General features: G+C 36.2%; 1 pseudogene; it reads left to right on the forward strand.

Annotated features, from left to right (window-relative positions):
• Window positions 1–986: 986 nt before the first annotated feature.
• On the forward strand, window positions 987–2,321 carry LOC116550384 (annotated as a pseudogene).
• The last annotated feature ends 17,879 nt before the right edge of the window (window positions 2,322–20,200 follow it).

Here is a 20,200-nt window from a genome sequence, read left to right on the forward strand (position 1 = left end):
TGGGCATTGGTTTATGCAATATAGACTCTTAAGAAGTCATACAATATGCTATTTGCAAGATGAATAACCAGATAACCTGATAGTATAAGTCAGTTTGAGTATTAAAGCCTAAGAACTAAAACTCACATGTCCAAGGATAGGTGAAGATGAATGTCCCAGCTCCAGAAGAGAAAGAGAATTCACCCTGCCTCCACATTTTTGTTCTATTTGGGCCCTCAATGAATTGGATGATGCCAGAATACATAGAAAGAGTGGATCTTCCTTACTCAGTCTACTGATTCAAAGTATAAGTTCTTCCAGAAACACTCTCACAGACCCACCCAGAAATGATGTTTTGGAAGGTATCTGGGTATCCCTTAGCCTAGTCTAGTTAACACATAAAATTAATCATCACATGAGTTGAATGGGGGAATCAATCAATATTAATGTCATTGTACTTAGATAAAAATAGTTTGAGGCCAACTGAGCAGTGTCTGTGCCTCTTCCAAATGCATATTTTAACTTATTAATTATATCTCTAAATTACGTCCCAAGTATATATTCATATACATCCACATTTAAATACATAAACAAGTGCGAAGCTACTCTCATGACCTTTCACTTAAAAGTGTTCTGCTTTTCTTCTACAGTAATCAAACTGTAGACAGATACATGGCTTTCCAACTGTTTTCCCTTTCTCAACCTCCTTAATATGACTCTTTGTTACTAACTGAAAGTGAGTAGAAGCGATGCATGCTACTTCCAGATTAGAGGTTTTAAGATGGTCCTGCCATCTCCATGGTTTCTCCATCACATTCAGCTTATTGTTGGCAGGATCTGAGGAATGGCAGCAACAGCAGCAACCATGCAGATGTTGAAAGAAGATAAAGAATCAAAAAACAATGTGGGTTCTTGATTTACCATGTGGCTCAGAAAGATACACATTGGATGTTAAGAATAACACAGTTATTCCGCCCCTTGCACCTCCCCCTCCGAGGGGGAATCCGCTGCGTTCCTCTCCGAACGTGCAGCAGAAGGGATCCTGGTGATGAGTGCCGCGTTCTCTCCCTGAGTCCACTCGCCAGCCCGCAGTCCTCCGTCACCACATCCCGCACACCCGCTCCTCTCCTGTACCAGGAATTTGCTACCACCAGCACCATGCCCTACCAATATCCAGAGCTGACCCCGGAGCAGAAGAAGGAGCTGTCTGATATCACTCACCTCGTCATGGCCCTGGGCAAGGGCATCCTGGCTGCAGATGAGTCCCCTGGGAGCATTGCCAAGCGGCCGCAGTCCATTGGTACCGAGAACACGGAGGAGAACCGGCGCTTCTACCGCCAGCTGCTGCTGACAGCGGACGGCCGCGTGAACCCCTGCATGGGAGGCGTCATCCTCTTCCATGAGACACTCTACCAGAAGGCGGATCATGGACGTCCCTTCCCCCAAGTTATCAAATCCAAGGGCGCTTTGTGGGCATCAAGGTAGACAAGGGAGTGGTTCCCCCTGGCAGGGACAAATGGTGAGACCATCACCCAAGGGCTGGATGGGCTGTCTGAGCGCTGTGCCCAGTACAAGAAGGATGGCGCTGACTTCGCCAAGTGGCGTTGTGTGCTGAAGAATGGGGAACACACCCCCTAGCCCTCGCCATCATGGAAAATGCCAACGCACTGTGCCTGTCGTGGATCCTGAGATCCTCCCTGATGGGACCATGACTTGAAACGCTGTCAATATGTGACCGAGAAGGTGCTGGCTGCTGTCTACAAGGCTCTGAGCGACCACCACATCTACCTGGAAGGTACCTTGCTGAAGCCCAACATGGTTACCCCAGGTCAAGCCTGCACCCAGAAGTTTCCTCACGAGGAGATTGCCATGGCGACTGTCACAGCGCTGCGCCACAACAGTTCCCCCGCGGTCCCTGGGATCACCTTCCTTTCTGGAGCCCTAAGTGAGGAGGAGGCGTCCATCAGCCTCAACGCTATTAACAAGTGCCCCCTGCTGAAGCCCTGGGCCCTGACCTTCTCCTACGGCGGGCGGAGCCCTGTAGGCCTCTGCCCTGAAGGCCTGGGGCGGGAAGAAGGAAAACAAGAAGGTGGTGCAGGAAGAATACATCAAGTGCGCCCTGGCCAACAGCCTCGCCAGTCAAGGAAAGTACACCCCAAGCGGTCAGGCTGGCGCTGCTGCCAGTGAGTCCCTCGTCATCTCTAACCACGCCTACTAAGTGGAGGTGTTCCCAGGCTGCCCCCAACACTCCAGTCCCCGCCCCCTCCTACACTCTCTTGAAGAAGGGGCCTCTTACTCTGGGACTCCAGGCTGGCTTGCCCACACTCTTGCCTCCCTGGTGACAGCGGTGTGTGATGTTGTCTGTGAATACTAACTCCATCGCCCTTTACAGCACACTGCCAATAAACACCTATTTAAGGGGAAAAAATAAAATAAAATAACACGGTTATACCTGTATTTATGGATGTGTGTTGTCTGTGTGTGTGTATATACATATATATATATATATATATATGCACAAAAGATACACTTAAAATTGTATGTGAAAGTTGGAAAGGGTAATATTTGTTTTATTTTATATATCTATGTATTAAGAATGAGGTTATGTGTTTGTATTAAGCACCACATAAATGCTCTTAGTGTTGAGAAACAAAATAACAAAGAAACACAAAATCACCTATTACAAGCCCATATATCATAAAGTTATCCTCTAGACTGGAATAATAGAACAAGAGAAATTATTAGCAAAACAAAAAATAATAGAGAATTTTACTTTATGGCAAAATAATACCTGACAATATAAATTTTCAGAATGTAATACAAATGAAACAGGGATGTTTTCTTCATGTATCATTCATATACTATTCACATGTTTTAAGCAAAATTTGCATTATTACTATATAGCAATATGCAATTCAAAGGAAAATCAATTAAATATGAAAATTTTATGTTAATGGAAATAGTTTATAAAAACAGGAATTATGAAGGTTTAAACATAAAATGAATACATCAAGATATATAATACTGTCAGAAGCAGAAAAAATACTTGTAAAATTGGTAATACATGTCAAGTAAAAAAGCAGTAACTTATGCTAACATTTTATACCAAGTATAAAAAAGATATAATAAATTATATATGTGTATAAATATGCATATAGAATTATCTACCATGTCGACACAGAATAACTCGATTTTAAACATCTATGGAACATTTTAAGAAGTGATATACCATTTAGTTGAGAAAGATATCCTCAACAAATTACTAGAAGTCAACGTTATTTATATGGCAGCCTTTTACCACAATGTAAACAAGTTAGAATATAGGAATACATTTTTTATCAATTCTAATATTGGTAACATGTATTTTTTAATTACCTGGACTAGAAGTTTACCAATTTTATTAATTTATTTTATTTTATTATTTATTTATTTTCTTCTGCTTGATTTAGTCTTAAATTGTTCTTCTCTTTCTTAAATTGTGTACTTAAGGTAGAATATTAGGTTACTGATTTGAGACGCTTCTTCTTTTCTAATACATGCATTAATGCTGTAAATTCTCCCAAGTACAACATTCACTGCATGTCATAAATTTTTGATGAGTTGAATTTTCATTTCTATTGAAGTCAAAATATTTTAAATTTCTCTTGCAACTCCTTCATTGACCCATATATTACTTTAGAAGGGCATTGTTTAATTTTCAAATATTAGAATTTTCAGCAACCCATTATTGATTTCTAACTTCCATTATTTTCTGAAAACATACTATATATGATTTTTATTCCTTTAAATTTTTAAGGGTGTGTTTTAATGTTTCCAACGTAATCTATCTTGTTGAATACTCCATTTGTGCTTAGAAAATATGTATATCCTGCTGTTGTTGAATGAAGCAGTCTATAAATGTCAATTCGATCAAGTTGTTAATTGTGTTATTCCCATCAACTATTTCCTTACTGTTTCTCTTTCTGTTTGGTCTGTCAATTACTGAAGAAGTGTTAAAATGTTTTACTATAATAGTGGATTTGTTTATTTCTTTTTGAGTTGACTCAGTTTGGCCTTTGTTTTTAGGTGTCTTGATTCTCTGTTGACAAATGTATACATGTTTAGAATGACTGTGTCTTTCTGGATAATTGGCCTCTTTATCACTATGTAATGCTTCTATGTATTCTTCATAATTTTCTTTGTTTTGAAATCAGCTTTGTGCAAAATTAGTGAAGCTATTACTGCTTTCTTTTGGTTAGTATTACTTCTCTATGCTTTTACTTTAACTTATCTCAATCTTCATAAAGTAGATTATAAGTTGCGTTAATGATTTGGCTCTCTGCTTATCTATTTTTAGTATATAGGAATGCTTGTGATATTTGCACATTGATTTTGTCTCCTGAGACTTTGCTAAAGTTGCTTATCAGCTTAAGGAGTTTGGGGCTGATGTGATGGGGTTTTCTAAATATACAATCATGTTGTCTGCAAACGGAGACAACTTGGCTTCCTGTCTTTCTACTGGAATATTCTTTCTCTTGCCTGATTGCCCTGGCCAAAACTTCCAATACTATGTTCAATAGGAGTGGTGAGAGAGAAAATCCATGTCTTATACTGGTTTTCAAAAACAATGCTTCCAGCTTTTGCCCATTCAGTATGATATTGGCTGTGGGTTTGTCATAAATAGTTCTTATTTTGAGATATGTCCCATCATTATCTAGTTTATTGAGAGTTTTTGACATGAAGGGATGTTAAATTTTATCAAAGGCCTTTTCTGCATCTGCTGAGATGATCATGTGGCTTTTGTCATTGGTTTGTTTATGTGATGGATTATGTTTACTGATTTGTGTATGTGGAACCAGCCTTGCATCCTAGGGATGAAGCTGACTTGATCATAGTGGCTGAAGTTTTTTATGTGCTGCTGAATTTGGTTTACCAGTATTTTATTGAGAATTTTTGAATGGAAATTCATCAGGGTTATTGGCCTAAAGTTTTCTTTTTTTGCTGTGTCTCAGTCAGGTTTTGGTTTCAGGATAATGCTGGCCTCACAAAATGAGTTACAGAGGAGTCCTCCTATCCCATTATTTGGAATAGTTTCAGAAGGAGTGGTACCAACACCTCTTTGTATCTCTGATAGACTTTGGCTGTGAATCTGTCTGGTCCTGGGCTTTTATTTATTTATTTATTGGTAGACTGTTAATTACTGTCTCAATTTCAGAACTTGTTATTGATCTATTTAGGGATTCGACTTCTTCCTGGTTTAGTCTGGGGAAGGTGTATATGTCCAGGAATTCATTTATTTCTTCTAGATGTTCTAGTTTATTTGTGTAGAGGTGTTTACCGTATTCTCTGATGGTAGTTTGTGTTGCTGTGGGGTCAGTGGAGACATCCCCTTCATTATTTTTTGTGGTGTCTATATGATTCTTCTCTTTTCTTCTTAATTAGTCTAGTTGTCTATCAGGTTTTTTTTTTTTTTTTTTTTTTTTTCCCAAAAAAAAAAAAAAAAAAAACAGCTCCTGGATTCATTAATTTTTTGAAGGGTTTTTTGGTTTCTCTACCTCTTTTGATTCAGCTCTGATCTTAGTTATTTCATGTCTTCTGTAACATTTTAAATTTGTTTCCTCTTGCTTCTCTGGCTCTATTAATTGTGATGTTATGGCGTTGATATGAGGTCTTTTTAGCTTTTTGATGTGGGCATTTAGTGCTATAAATTTCCCTCTTAACACTTCTTTAGCTATGTCCCAGAGATTCTGCTGCACTGTCTCTTTGTTGTCATTGGTTTCAAAGAACATCTTGATTTCTGCCTTAATTTTACTATTTACCCAGGAATCATGCAGGTTGTTCAATTTCCATGTAATTATGTGGTTTTGAGTGAGTTTCTTAATCCTGAGTTCTAATTTGTTTGCACTGTGGTCGGAGAGACTGTTATTATTTCAAATCTTTTGCATTTGCTGAGGAGTGTTTTACTTCAAAATATGTGTTCAGTTTTAGAATAAGTGCCATGTGGCACTGAGAAGAATGTATATTCTGTTGATTTTGGGTGAACAGTGCTATAGATGTCTATTAGGTCCACTTGATCCAGCACTGAGTTCAAGTCCTGAATATTCTTGCTAAGTTTCTGTCACATTGATCTGTCTAATATTGATAATTGGGTGTTAAAGTATACAACTATTACTGTATCAGAGTTCAAGTCTCTTTGTAGGTCTCTAAGAACTTGTTTTCTAAATCTGGGTTCTCCTATATTGGGTACATATATATTTAGGATACTTTGCTCTTGTTCAATTCCTTTTTTTTTCGGCTTTCCAATTGCTTGGTAAATTTTGCTCCATACCTTTATTTTAGGCCTATGAGTGTCTTTGCACATGAGATTGGTGTTCTGAATACAGCACATCAATGGGTCCTGACTCTTTATCCAGTTTGCCAGCCTGTGCCTTTTAATTGGAGCATTTAGCCCATTTATAATTAATGTTAATATTGTTATGTGTGAATTTGATGCTGTCATCATGATGCTATCCAGTTATTTTGCACACTTGTTAATGCAGCTTCTTTATAGTGTTGTTGATGTTTATATTTTTGTTTGTTTTTGCCATGGCTGGTGCTGGTTTTTCCTTTCCATATTTAGTTTTTCCTTCTGGAGCTCTTGCAAGGCAGCCGGTGATGATGAATCCCTTAGCATTTGCTTGTCTAGAAAAGATTTTATTTTTCCTTTGCTTATGAATCTTAGTTTAGCTGGATATGAAATTCTGAATTAAAAATTCTTTTCTTTAAGAATGTTGAATATTGGTCCCCAATCTCTTCTGGCTTGTGTGGTTTCTGCTAAGAGATCTCCTGTTAGTCTGATAGGCTTCCTTTTATAAGTGACTTGGGCTTTCTCTCTAGCTGCCCTTAACATTTTTTTTCTTTCCATTTTCACATTGGAGAATCTGATGATTATGTGTCTTGGGGTTGATCTTCTCATGGAATATCTTAGCGAATTTCTCTATATTCCCTGAATTTGCATGTTGGCCTGTCTTGCTAGTTTGGGAAAGTTCTCCTTGAATAAAATCCTGAACAGTGTTTTTCAGCTTGGTTCCATTCACACCATGTCTTTCTGGCACTACAATCAATCATATGGTTTGGTCTTTTTACATAGTCTCATATTTTTTGGAAGTTTTGTTCATTCCTTTTCATCCTTTTTTTCTCTAATCTTGTCTGCATGCTTTAATTCAGCAAGATGGTCTTCAAATGCTGATATTTTTTTCTTTTACTTGGTCAATTTGGCGACTGATGTTTTTGTATGCTTCATGAGGTTCTTGTACTGTGTTTTTCAGCTCCATTTAGTCATTTATTTCTCTCTATATACAGGTTATTTTAGTTAGCAGCTCTTGGAACGTTTTATCAAGGTTCTTAGCTTCTTTGTATTTTCTTAGAACATACTCTTTTAGCTCATTGTAGATTCTTATTTCCCACTTTCTGAAACCTACTTCTGTCAATTCATTCATGTCATCCTCCATCCCATTCTGTGCCCTTGCTGGAGAGGTGCTGTGATCATTTGTAGGAGAAGAGGCTCTCTGGCCTTTTGGGTTTTCAGCATTTTTTTGTTGTTGTCATTGTTGTTATTGATTCTTATCTTCTTGAGTTTGTCTAGTATCAATCTTTGAGGCTGCTGACCCTTGGATGGGGATTTTTGTGGGGACTTTTGTGGTTGATGCTGTTTTTCTTGCTTTCTGGTTGTTTTCTTGCAATGGCCAGGTCCCTCTGCTGCAGATCTCCTGCATTTTGCTGGGGGTTCATTTCAGGCCCTATTCATCTTGTTCACTCTTGTGCCTGGAGCAGTCTCTCGAGGAGGCTGGAGAATAGTACCTGATTCTTCCTCTGGGATCCCTGACCTCCAGGAGCACTGACTTGATGCCAGTAGGAATGCTCCTGTATAGGGTGTATGACAAGTGTTAGAATGTCCCACCTAGTTGGGTGACACTGGGAGCAGGACCCATTTAATGAAACACTTTGACTGTCCCTTGGTGGAGGGGTTGTGCTTTGCTGGGGGGAAACCCCTTGTCTGGGCTGCAAGGTTCACCAGAACTAGCAGGAGGAAAGACTAAGTCTGCTGGTCTGTGGAGACAACAGCCACCCCTCCTCCTAGGGGCTCAGGACTAGGGAGATCAGAGCTTTGTCCCTGAACCCCTGGCTGGAGTTGGAGTTCCTACAGGGAGTCCCCATTCAGTGAGGAGAGATGGGTCAGTGTTAGGACTGGAGAGGCACTCTGTCCTTAGTCTGCCACAGCCAGCGTATTAGGCTGTGCTGGATCCTCTCGGCACCAAGCAGGCCAGCCTCCCTGGCTCCAGCAGGGGAAAAGCAAGGCCCTTAGCTATAGAGATGGCTGCTGCCTTTCCCCCACCCTGGGAGCTTAATGTGTTAGGCAGCTATCAGTCCCAGCGTTGCCTGTCACCCCTCCCCCAAGGAGCCCAAATGGCTTAGGCAGCAGGTTTGGTACTGGTCCCCCTCTTTCTGGGAGTTCTGCAGGCTTTAGCAGATTCTAGCTTAGTTGCTGTTGAGAATCTGTGCAGCTCCATGGTTGTGGCCCTAGGCACTGGCGGTGTGGGCTCACAAGTGAGGTCTTACAATCCATGGGTCACACAGTTAGGTGGAAAAAGCACGTTTTTCCAGGCTGAGCAGCATGCTCACTCACTGCCTTCCTTGACTAGAGGTTGGCGGGGCCACCACTTGCCCTGTGTGGGTGGTCTGCTGGACCACAGGTGGTCTGCTGCACCACACTGTTCTTCCTTTCTCTCCATGGGTCATGCCAGTTGCCTAGTCAGTTCTAATGGCAGAAAATGCATACCTTGGTTGCAGGTGCAGAATTCACAAGTTGTAATGGTTCTTTTCGATGGGAGCCTCTGATCATCATTGCTTCTAGTCAGCCATATTGGCCCCATGCCCAAAATATTTTATTTAACTATATTTATTCTTTCTTTAACACTCTTCCATTCCTTACGTAGATCCAAATTTCTGACTTATATATATATATTTTTTCTTCTTTTAACAATTCTTACAGGGAAGGTCTGCTTGAGGTTAATCCTTTCAGTTTTTGTTTTTCTGCAAAGACTTTATTTTTCACTTTTGAAGTGAAAGTACCATTACCACCATTGCTTTTTTTAAGATGTTCTCTTCTCTTTGGTTTTCTGCAATTTGAATGTATTGATTTTGTTTATTTTGATATTTATCTTTCTTGGTGATCTCTGAGATTATTGGATCTGTGGCTTGGTGTTTATCAATTGTTTTGGAAAATTCTCAACCATTATTTAAATATACATATATATGTAAATATATATATTAAATACACATATACATGAAGCAAAAAACAATTTAAATATACATATACACATATATATGTATATATATGTATAGGTACATATATATGTATATATATATATAATATGTGCATATGTATATTTAAATTGTTTTTTGCTTCAATGCCTCTCTTTTATCCTTCTGGTATTCTAATTACACATATGTTATACTTTTTGAAATGTTCCCACAGTTCTTGGATATTCTGTTCTATTTTTTCAATCCTTTTTTCTTCTTTGCCTTTCACTTTGACCTGTCTTCAAGCTCATTTATTCTTTCATTAGCCATGCTCAGTCTACCAATGTGTTCATCAAAGGCATTTTTCAGTTTTATTATAGGTTTTCTTTTTCCAGCATATTCTTTTGATTGTTTCTTAAAATTTTCTCTCTACATTTATTATTCATCTGTTCTTGAATTATGTCTACTTTTTTATGGCATCCCTTAAATATTAATCATAGTTATTTTAAATTCTCTGTATGATAATTTTAACATCTCTTTCATATATGTACCTGGTTCTGATGTTTGTTTTGTCTTCTTCAGATTGTGTTTTCTTACCTTCTTTTGATATGTCTTGAAATTTGTTGTTGAAAACCAGGCATGTTTTATCAGGAACAGGCACTGAGATAAACAGGCTTTGAGCATGAGGATTTAGGTTCTTCTGAGTAGGACTTGGGCTGTGTTTAACGCTGGCAGTAGCTGTAATTGCCAGAGGCTTCGCATATCTCTAGTGTCCCATCTTGTTTTTGCTTCTCTTCTTAACTTTAACTCTCTCTGTCTTCATTTTCTCTCTTTCTCTCTCTCTCTCATACTCCAAAGGCTGCTTTTTTTTTTTAACTAAATATGTATTCTTTGTTAGCAAGAATATAATTGTTACCAAAAATTGCCAGCTGTTGTCCTGGCTTTTTTTTTTTTTAACCCCAGGAAAGCTTTTGTTTTTCTACTTTACACCTTTGTCTGTTGCTTCTCCCAGATCTGATGTCTTCCTCAAGAATCCTGTGATTTTGTGGAAGAATCTCTCCTTCTCTCTCTTTTCAATTGTATTTATTATTTTTTTAAAAAAATCCTTTTCCTCTGCTTTTGGGAGAGCTTCACAAGCTTATCCTCTGCATTACTGATTTGATTTTAGCAATTTCCATCTTTTACTAATAACCTATAAAAGAATTTTAAAGAAATGCTGTTTTATGCTTATTTGTTTTTTTCAATATTTTGGTGCCCTATGTAATGTAAAAAATAAAATTGAAATTAATGAAAATAAAAGCTAATTCCAGTTTGCTGCTTTTTTCCTGTAGTATTTTAAAAATTCACCACATGCTTTCCTCACAGCAATATCTTCTTACTTAGCACTGTGGATACCAAGTTGTCTTTTTAAAAAATCCTAGTTTTATAATAGATAGTTTTTTAGATATGCTTCTCTCAAGTTTCTAGGATGATGTTTCTTTTTCATTTTATATACTCTACTTAAGTTTGTTATTAGTATTTATTTATTATTCTTTTAGTATAAAATATGTTCAGATCTAGTAGTTGTAGACATTTTCTTGCTTTTTTATTAATCCACCATCTGCTCGAGTACTAACTGGAATGCCCTCTTCAGCTCTGTAGTTGTAAAGGAATTTGACAGGTACAACCCAAGTGTCTAGCAGTTTCTTTTCTGGTGTGGCTCTGTTGATCTAAATTGAGAATTTCATTATACCTCCGCAGTTTGGTTCGTGTACATTCCTGATGAACTAAATATGAACTAGACAAAAATTTCCACAGAAATTTATTTAGGGGCTCTCAACAGGTCCATAACCCTCAGAGTGCAAAAATCTACTTTCAATGCTCTCTTCTTGCCCAATTATGTTCTGGAAGTCTAACCTTGCATTAATCTGTTCTCATGCTGCTAATAAAGACATACCCAAGACTGGGTAATTTATACAGAAAAGATATTTAACAGACTCACAGTTTCACATGGCTGGGGAGGCCTCACCATCACGGTGAAGGAGTAGGAGAAGCAAAGGCATGTCTTTAACGGCAGCAAGCAAGAGAACATGACTCAGTTACCTCTCACTGGGTCTCTCCAATGACATGTGAGGATTATTACAATTCAAGATGACATTTAGGTAGGGTCACATAGCCAAACCATATCAAACTTCTAAATGAAAATATATGAAGGATACTTATAAAGGGATATTATAACTTTCTCAGGAGAAACATCTTTTAGTAGAGAAATGGATGCCAAATTTTTAAATTATAATCCACTTGAACTTTGATTTTATAAACTAGAATGTGTGGGAGGAACAGTTTTTTTCACCTGTTTAAAAAATATCAGCAACTAAATATACATAGCTCACTAACCTTTTTCATAAGCCATCTCCCATCCATCTTGTTTTTCTGGAAATTCTTTTAAGATTCTAAGTAGGTCTGCCACTGGATGGATATTCACTCAAAGGGAAAGAAGTCATTGTATCAAAAAAAAAAAAAAAAAAAAAAAACTGCACTCATATGTTTATTACAGCACGATTCACATTTGCAAAAAATATGGAATCAGCGTAAGTGTCCATTGACCAATAAATGAAGAAAATGTGATTACATAGATAGATCAAAAATATATGTGTATATCACATATATATTTATCTGTACATCACACACATGTTTCACATATGTACACACACACACACACACACGCACACACCCATAGTATCCCATGGTGTGACACTCAATCATAAAAAGGAATAAAGTAATGTCTTTTCTGAAAACTTGGATTGAACTGGAGGCCATTATCCTAAGTGAAGAAATTCAGGAATAGGAATCTAATTCCCACATGTTCTACTTATAAGTGGGAGCTAAGCTATGCGTATGAAAAGGCATACAGAATGGTATAATGAACATGAGATTCGGAGGTGGGGTGATTGGGAAGGGTGTTAGCACAAATTACCTATTGGGTACAATGGATGCTATTTAGTGACAGGAACACTAAAAGCCCAGACTTTATAGTATACAATTCATCCATATAACCAAAACAACTTGTACCTCTAAAGCTATTGAAATTGTTTTAAAGATTCTGTTAATAGACTGACTACAGGGCTTCATGTTGTGATTGTATATTTTATGTTAAGTTTTAAAATCTATTTTCATATGTATTTTTAATTCTTTTGAGATTTAGGAGAACTTTCACCATAAAGTGAAGTGTTAAGAGCCTTTAAAAAAGACATATAAGGTCATAAATTTAAATAATTTTTTAAGTCTTAAAATGTCACCAAAATGAGGAAATTGGGGGGAGGGACAATTTTCTTTAAAACAATTCAATTGCCTTAATTTTAGTTTTTTCTTTTTCTAATATAATATTATGTTCAATGTATAATGTATTTATTTTCTTTTTCTTCTTAAATATTTGATGTTTGATATTTCTGTATTTATTCGCCCGTATCCTCCCTAGTCCCTTTTATCTTATCTGACAGGCCTTCCAGAAATATAGTCAGACTTTTCTTATTAATTTTTAATAAGAACACTGATAATACTCACTAAGTTCAGTAACAGAAAAAGCCGTATGTGCCTCAACAACTTTAGGTAAAGTTTAGATTTTTTTCTCTCGTCCTTTTTTCTTACCTTGAATCTTCCCCCCTTTCCTCCCCTCTTCTTCCTCATTACGCATTCTCTGCCTATGTGCAAACTCAAGTTATTTGGTGTTTCCACGCATCTCATTTTAGAATTAAGGCGATTTTCCTGTTTCAGTTTAAAATAACTTTTCCTAGGCATGCATTCTTCATTGGAAAGTGCTAGATATCTTTCAACCGCAGGCTGGACAAAAAATAAGCAAAATTAGAACACTTGGAATATCCAGTAATCCCTTCTTCCCTTCACACACATGCACAATAGCATTCTGCTTATAATGAGTTGAGAGAAAAGAGACCTGACATGAGTGCTGGTTTAGTCAAATGGGAATGATGTCAATTGTTCTTATATTCTGCTCTCATGACCTTCAGACCCTAATTGCCTTAAGGAATTCTATCAGTCACCACTTGTCCAACTGGCAAATTATATGCCACCAGGACCGCATGCCACATTCAGTACTATCCTATGGGGTGTTGGGGTGAGATAAGTGCAAGTAGGAGGGGTTAAATTCATGCAAGCAGAGCAATTTCTTATTACTTGATGAGTTAATAGACAGATTGATCAAAGAAACATAATCAGCATGTTTTTTTTCATCTCTTAATATCTATTTTATATTATCCTTCTCTTAGTGCCTGGGTAGGGTTAATCCATACAGAAATCAATACAGAATTAACTTACTAGATGATCATATTGTAAAAAATATAAATAATATCAAACTTCTTGAGAATTAAAACCATGCAGACTAATAATGTCTATTTCTAATAGTGCAGCAGATAATGTGATAAAAGAGAAGAGGCCTGTTTAATTTATTCTTAAAAGTGATTTTCAATTTTGAAATAATATGCAATTTTTAGTTTAGTTCTATAGAGAATTGACCTGACACCTATAAATTATCTACATTACAGGTCCTGGGAAGTGGTCTCATATTCACTCAGGTATATTTATTTGATGACAAAGACATATCTTAATTTCTTTTATCCAACTTATAGAACTCTTGGATCCATAAATAGCAGTCATAGAAAATTAATTATTTGAAAGAAGCAGCTTAAAATAATGCTGAAACTCTTTATTCCACCCATTTTCTTCAGAATTTGCACATTTGATTATACTGATTACAATCATCGGACGACACAGCAAAATGCCGTGTGTGTGTGTGTGTGTGTGTGTGTGCGTGTGTGTGTGTAGGTATGTGTATTATATGCAATTGTGATTCAGAAAATTATACTGTGCACAGGCACACACATATACAAATACACACAGACACATGCATGCACACACACACACACACACACACACACACACACTCTGCTAGGCTTCCATATATAGAAGGCAATGCAGTCCATGTGGTCTAACAGTACAAAAAGGCTTATTTCTTTTGGAATAATAACAGAAAAATTTGGTTAACTACTTTAGTAGGGACTAACAATCATATTTAAACAAGGTTTCTTACAGCTTCTTTAAATTCTAGAAATTTTTCCTCTTGAGTCTCTTAGGTTGTGCTTCTCAGAAGCAGAGCTTAAGAAAAGGATTTAACCCTTACCTGGTTTACAGATGTGTCAGGTACGAGGTGTGGGAGGGAACTTCCTTGATGAGGTAGCTCTCATGGTAATGGCAGTTCTCCAGAGAAGAAGGTAGCCATGAACCATGTATAGCCAACCGTAACGGCAGTTGGGGATGGATGCACCAGCTTCTAAATGAATCTTGGTAGAGCACAAACAGTATCCACTGCAATTGTAAACACTTTCCATTGAAGTAATCAGATACATTTTGGTGTAATTAATATTTTTCTTGCCTCATTCATTCTTAATCTTCTTAATATTCTGATCATTTATCAATATTTTATTAATAGATTACAAGAGGGTATCAGTGAAACTAGTCTAAGGAGATAGTTTCCACAGACTGTTCACCCTATTTTATGATCGCTCTAGGCTTCTAGCCTTATTCTCCATTCTTCACTGAAGCATTATATTAGCAACTTATAATTTTGCCAGATGGATATTATACAGATAACAAACGATGATATTTACCAATATGTCACCTGGAATTCATTTATCATTATGTAGAATTAATTAAAAACTAATATTTTGTGAAAACTATTTATATCAATAAATTTTTGGACAGAATTAATTTATTTCAGAATATCTCCAAAAAGCCTTTTGGTGAAAGATTTGATAAATGTGTTAACTCTTCTATGATTCATTCACTTGAGTTGCTTTAATTTTAAAGGTTATAAGCTCTTGTTCACTGGATGAGATCAAATATGATGTATTATTTCAATGGATTTTGAATCTGGATTGATACAGGTACCTCTAATATTAGCATGGAGTAAATCACTATTTCTTAGAGTAACTTTTACAAACTCTTTGCTGTGGCATAGCTTCATGGTACCATATAGGAACAATCTAATTGTCATGGGTAGTGTATTTGTCTGTTTTCACACTGCTGTGAAGAAAAACTTGAGGCTGGGTAATTTATAAAGGAAAGAGGTTTAATTGACTCACAGGTCCTCAGGGCTGGGAGGGCCTCAGGAAACTTACAATCATGGTGGAAGGGGAAGCAAACATGTCATTCTTCACATGGCAGCAGCAAGGAGAAGTGCAGAGTGAAGTGGGGGAAATGCCCTTTATAAAACCATCATATCTCATGAGAACTCACTCACCATCATGAAAACAGCATGGAAGTAACTGCCACCATGATTCAATTACCTCCCACTGGGTCCCTCCCATGACACATGGGAATTATGGGAAACTCAATTCAAGATGAGATTTGTGTGGGGACACAGCCAAACTATATCAGGTAGGATGGATTATGTTTTAATGTTAAGAAAATGGACATTCTAAAGAAATAAAAATACAGTTTTTTTGTACCAAATTTGTTTTAATAAGCACTAAAAATTATCACACAAGTCTGATTATAGTAAAAAATAATAATACCAAACATTTACATAGAACATATTATGTACCAAGCAGTGTTCTAAACCCTTTCAATATATGAACACATTAAATCCTCACAACCACCTGAGGTTGTATGACTATAATCCCTGTTTTATAGCTGAGAAAACTGAGGCACCATGAGTAAGTGACTGGCCTGAGGTCACACAGCAAGTAAGCCATAGAGACACAAGGGAAACACACACAGCTTGGCTCTAGAAATGAGTGCTTGGCTGCCACCTGAAGAGAGGTATTCCCATGAGTCATCTTCCTCTTCCTTCCCACATAAAAATTGACATATATGTAGAAAGTAGATAGTATTGCTCTTAGTCACGCTAGTATACATTGCAGATGACCAACAAAGTATTGTCCCTTAACTAAACCATGACCATTAGCCTTAAAACTAGCTATGAGGCTATGATGATTATATCACTCAGATACTTTCATTCTTCCCTCTCTACACCCTCCCGCACTCTCTCCTCTGTCTTTCCCTTACCCACCTTTATCTTTCCTCTGTTTTTGTATCAAATGCATTGCAATATTTAAGAAGAAAATTTACTAGTCAAAGGATTGAAAAAGCCACAAAATTCTGCCAATCAGAAAATAAGACCTTTGATAATATGCTTTTGAAAATGCTATCGTCTTAACTATTTTGTAAATACTAAATTGAGCATTATATACTTAATGTAAAAATGCCTTCTCTATACCCTTTTACTTTGCTTTCTAGAATCTGAGTGATGCTGGAGGTAATTGAGGAGAATGCTCTAATATAGTCTTTATCTTACTGATGGTTAGACCAGAATTTTGCAATTTAATATATCAATATTATTAACCTTGAAATATATCCTAAATTATCAGTACTAGTTAATACATGAGAATAATCTGCTCACCTTATTATTTTATAATGTAACTAAATTTTACTTTGGACTCTTCAGAAAATTCTCTTAGGATGAGGAGAAATATGTATTTGTAATTTTCAGAATTAAAAAATGCTTGCAATTGTTTTCTCTAGTTACATGTACATATTTTCTATTCTGAGATTTTTGTTTCTTTTAAAAAGTGAAGAACACTCTTTTTCAATACGCTCTTTTGGAAAGTAAAGAACCTTTTTCTGTTTAAATCTGTCTTCGGAAAGGGAAATTAGCAGCTGTAGAGCATTATTCAGACTCAGTCTGATTGTATATCTAGAAAACGAAGTCCTACCTTAACTGTTTAATTAAAGATTGGAAGAAAATATTTAAGCAGGTGTTAATCAGATCTATAAAAAAATATTGCATACTCCAGCCTCTCCAGGTGCATTAAAACTTTTCTTTCCACCTACAAAATAAAACAGATACTAGATAGATAAAGGTCTATTTTCAAGTTCATTTCCTAAGGGAAGAATCTCTTATTACTCAACATATAGTGCTTATTAAACAATTATTAAGCATTATACCTTTTTTTTTTTTTTTTTTTTAAGACAGAGTCTCACTCTGTTACCAGGCGCTAGGCTGGAGTGCAGTGGCACAATCTCGGCTCACTGCAACCTCCGCCTCCCAGGTTCAAGCAATTCTCCTGCCTCAGCCTCCCGAGTAGCTGGGACTACAGGCACACACCACCGCACCCAGGTAGTTTTTGTATTTTTAGTAGAGACGGGGTTTCACCATGTTGGCCAGGATGGTCTCCATCTCTTGACCTCGTGATCCGCCTGCCTCGGCCTCCCAAAGTGCTGGGGTTACAGACTTGAGCCACCGCATCCGGCCAGCATTATACATTTTTAAACAAATAATACATTAAAAATACTTTTACATCTTTATAATTAACATTATAATATTTATAATTGATATAAAGTATATTACTTTATATAACTTGAAAAGTTTTAACATATATACGCCCATGAAATCATCACAGAAAATAAGATAATATGGCATAACTTATTGATTTATTGTAAAATAAATAAATAAAGAGAAAAGACACAAGATAAACTTAACTCAATTATTTGTCACAAAATGAACTATCAGTCACCATTTAGGCCAAGAAATAAAATAATGTCAATCCCAAAGATCCCCCTGTGACCTACCAATCACTATCTTCTATCTTACACAGGTAAATCATAACCTAATTTATTAGTAATTGCTTGTTTTTTAAATAATTTTAGTAAGCAAATTTGCATTTGTAAACTCTGTTTTTTAATTTTACCTATTGTTAAATATACATAAATGAAATGTTATAGTATGTGATCTTCTATGTCTGACCCATTTTATTTCATATTATGTTTATGAGGATTGAATTTTATCAAATGATTTTTGAATATCCATGAAAATACTAATGTGATTGTTTTTCTCCTATATTTTTTTAAATGGTGAAATTACGCTGCTTGAATGTCAAGTCAATTTATTTAATTTATGGGATAAACCTAACTTGGGGCTGGGCGAGGTGCCTCACACCTGTAATCCCAGCACTTTGGGAGGCCGAGGCAGGCAGATCACGAGGTCAGGAGCTCAAGACCAGCCTGACCAATATGGTGAAACCCCATCTCTACTAAAAATATAAAAATTAGCTGGGCGTGGTGGTGCACGCCTGTAATCCCAGCTACTCAGGAGGCTGAGGCAGAAGAATTGGCTGAACCTGGGAGGTGGAGGTTGCAGTGAGCCAAGATTGTGTCACTGCACTCCAGCCTCGGTGACACAGTGAAACTTCATCTCAAAAAAAAAAAAAAAAAAAAAAAAAGAAAACAACTAACAAGGTTGAGAGAGAGAAAGAGATTTAGATATAGATATATTATCATATTCCATTTTGTAATTTTTTGTTTCCAATTTTTATGTGACTGAACACATATATTGGCTTCAGAAAATAAGAAATTAGAAAATGCAGATTAATGGCAAAGTGTAGAAGGCTTCCAGAACCATGGATTTGAGCAAAAAGTTCCAGCAATAATTTACCAACAACTAAGATATGGTAACATAGAGGTAACCCCTAGACTATCAGGCTTAAAAATAAAAACAATAATTACAAGAAAAACTCTGAAGAGTCATTAATAACAGTACAGCATGTGGAAGACAGACTTTAATATGCATTTCAAAAGTGCATATTAAATCCACAATAAGGTGGCAATTTATGCACACTAATGGCTGCAATAAAAAAGATAGACAATAAATACTGGTAAGGATAAGGAGAAATTGAACCCTCATATATTGCTGATGAATTAAAAAACTAATGCAGCCACTTTGGAAAAGAGTTTAAAATTTCCTCAAAATATTAAAGAAAATGTTATCACATAACCTAGTAATTCCACTTCTAAGTATGTACTCATGGAAAATTTTTTTAAATATACATTTACACAAAAACTTATTATGCAAATGTTTATACCAGTATTATTCACATACATTTGAATTGTTTCCACTATTGGCTACTATTCAATTGCTAATTGGCTATGAATGGTGGCCAATAGTGGAAACAACTCAAATATGTATCAACTGATAAATGGATAATTAAATGTGGTATATCTGTATAATGGAATAATATTCAGCTGTAAAAATGAGTGAATACTGATACAAGTTACCACATGGTTGTGAATCTTGAATATATTATGCTAAGAGAAGGAAGCCAGAACCAAATGATTGCGTATTATATGGTTCCATGTATATGAAGTGTCCAGAATGATGTATCTGTAGGGACAGAAGGCATACTGTGGTTGTCTGGGGCTGGAGGTGAGGTGAGAACATAGATTAACTACAAAAAAAGAAAAAGAAAGGGACCTAAGAAATTTTGGAAGATGGTAAAACCCTCAAAATATTCTAAATTTTAATTTTAGTGATGATTGTACAGCTCTATGAATTTATGAAAAATGATTTAATTGTGCATTTAAAATAAGTAAATTTAAAATATATAAATTAGATTATAATAAATCTTCTGGAAAACAATCTTAAAATAATTTTTGAAAATCCTAAATTAGAATTCAACAAATTTCATCTCAACAACTTGAAAACATTTATTCCCCGCACCCCACACCTCAAACAGAAATTATTCCTAGTGTTCCACTGAGAAACTGTATGAAGTCATTGACTTTCATTTGAAAAAGAAATTTTTAAACACTGGAGCTCTGAGTTGGGTGAAATATGAAATTTCGAGATGCTGAGTAACTGTGGATTTGCTTCTCCCATAAGATGCTTATTCCAAATTTAACTCTCGCAGAGGGAATGGCAGGTGAATTACTTCAAATTGGCAAACCATTACTTTTCTTACATCTCCTCTTTCTTCCATCTTTTCTCCCTTCTTTCTTTATTGCCTTTCTTCTTCTTAATCTTATTCGTTTTTTCTTTGCTAATCATATATATCAGTATTTCTCTAAGTTAACGCATTCTGATATGCTTCTACATTATTTATGTTTGTCTAGAAAGCACATATATGTCTGGAAG

Source organism: Sapajus apella, unplaced genomic scaffold (assembly GCF_009761245.1).
Source record: "Sapajus apella isolate SASKATOON/1434 unplaced genomic scaffold, GSC_monkey_1.0 scaffold1, whole genome shotgun sequence".
NCBI lineage: Eukaryota > Metazoa > Chordata > Mammalia > Primates > Cebidae > Sapajus > Sapajus apella.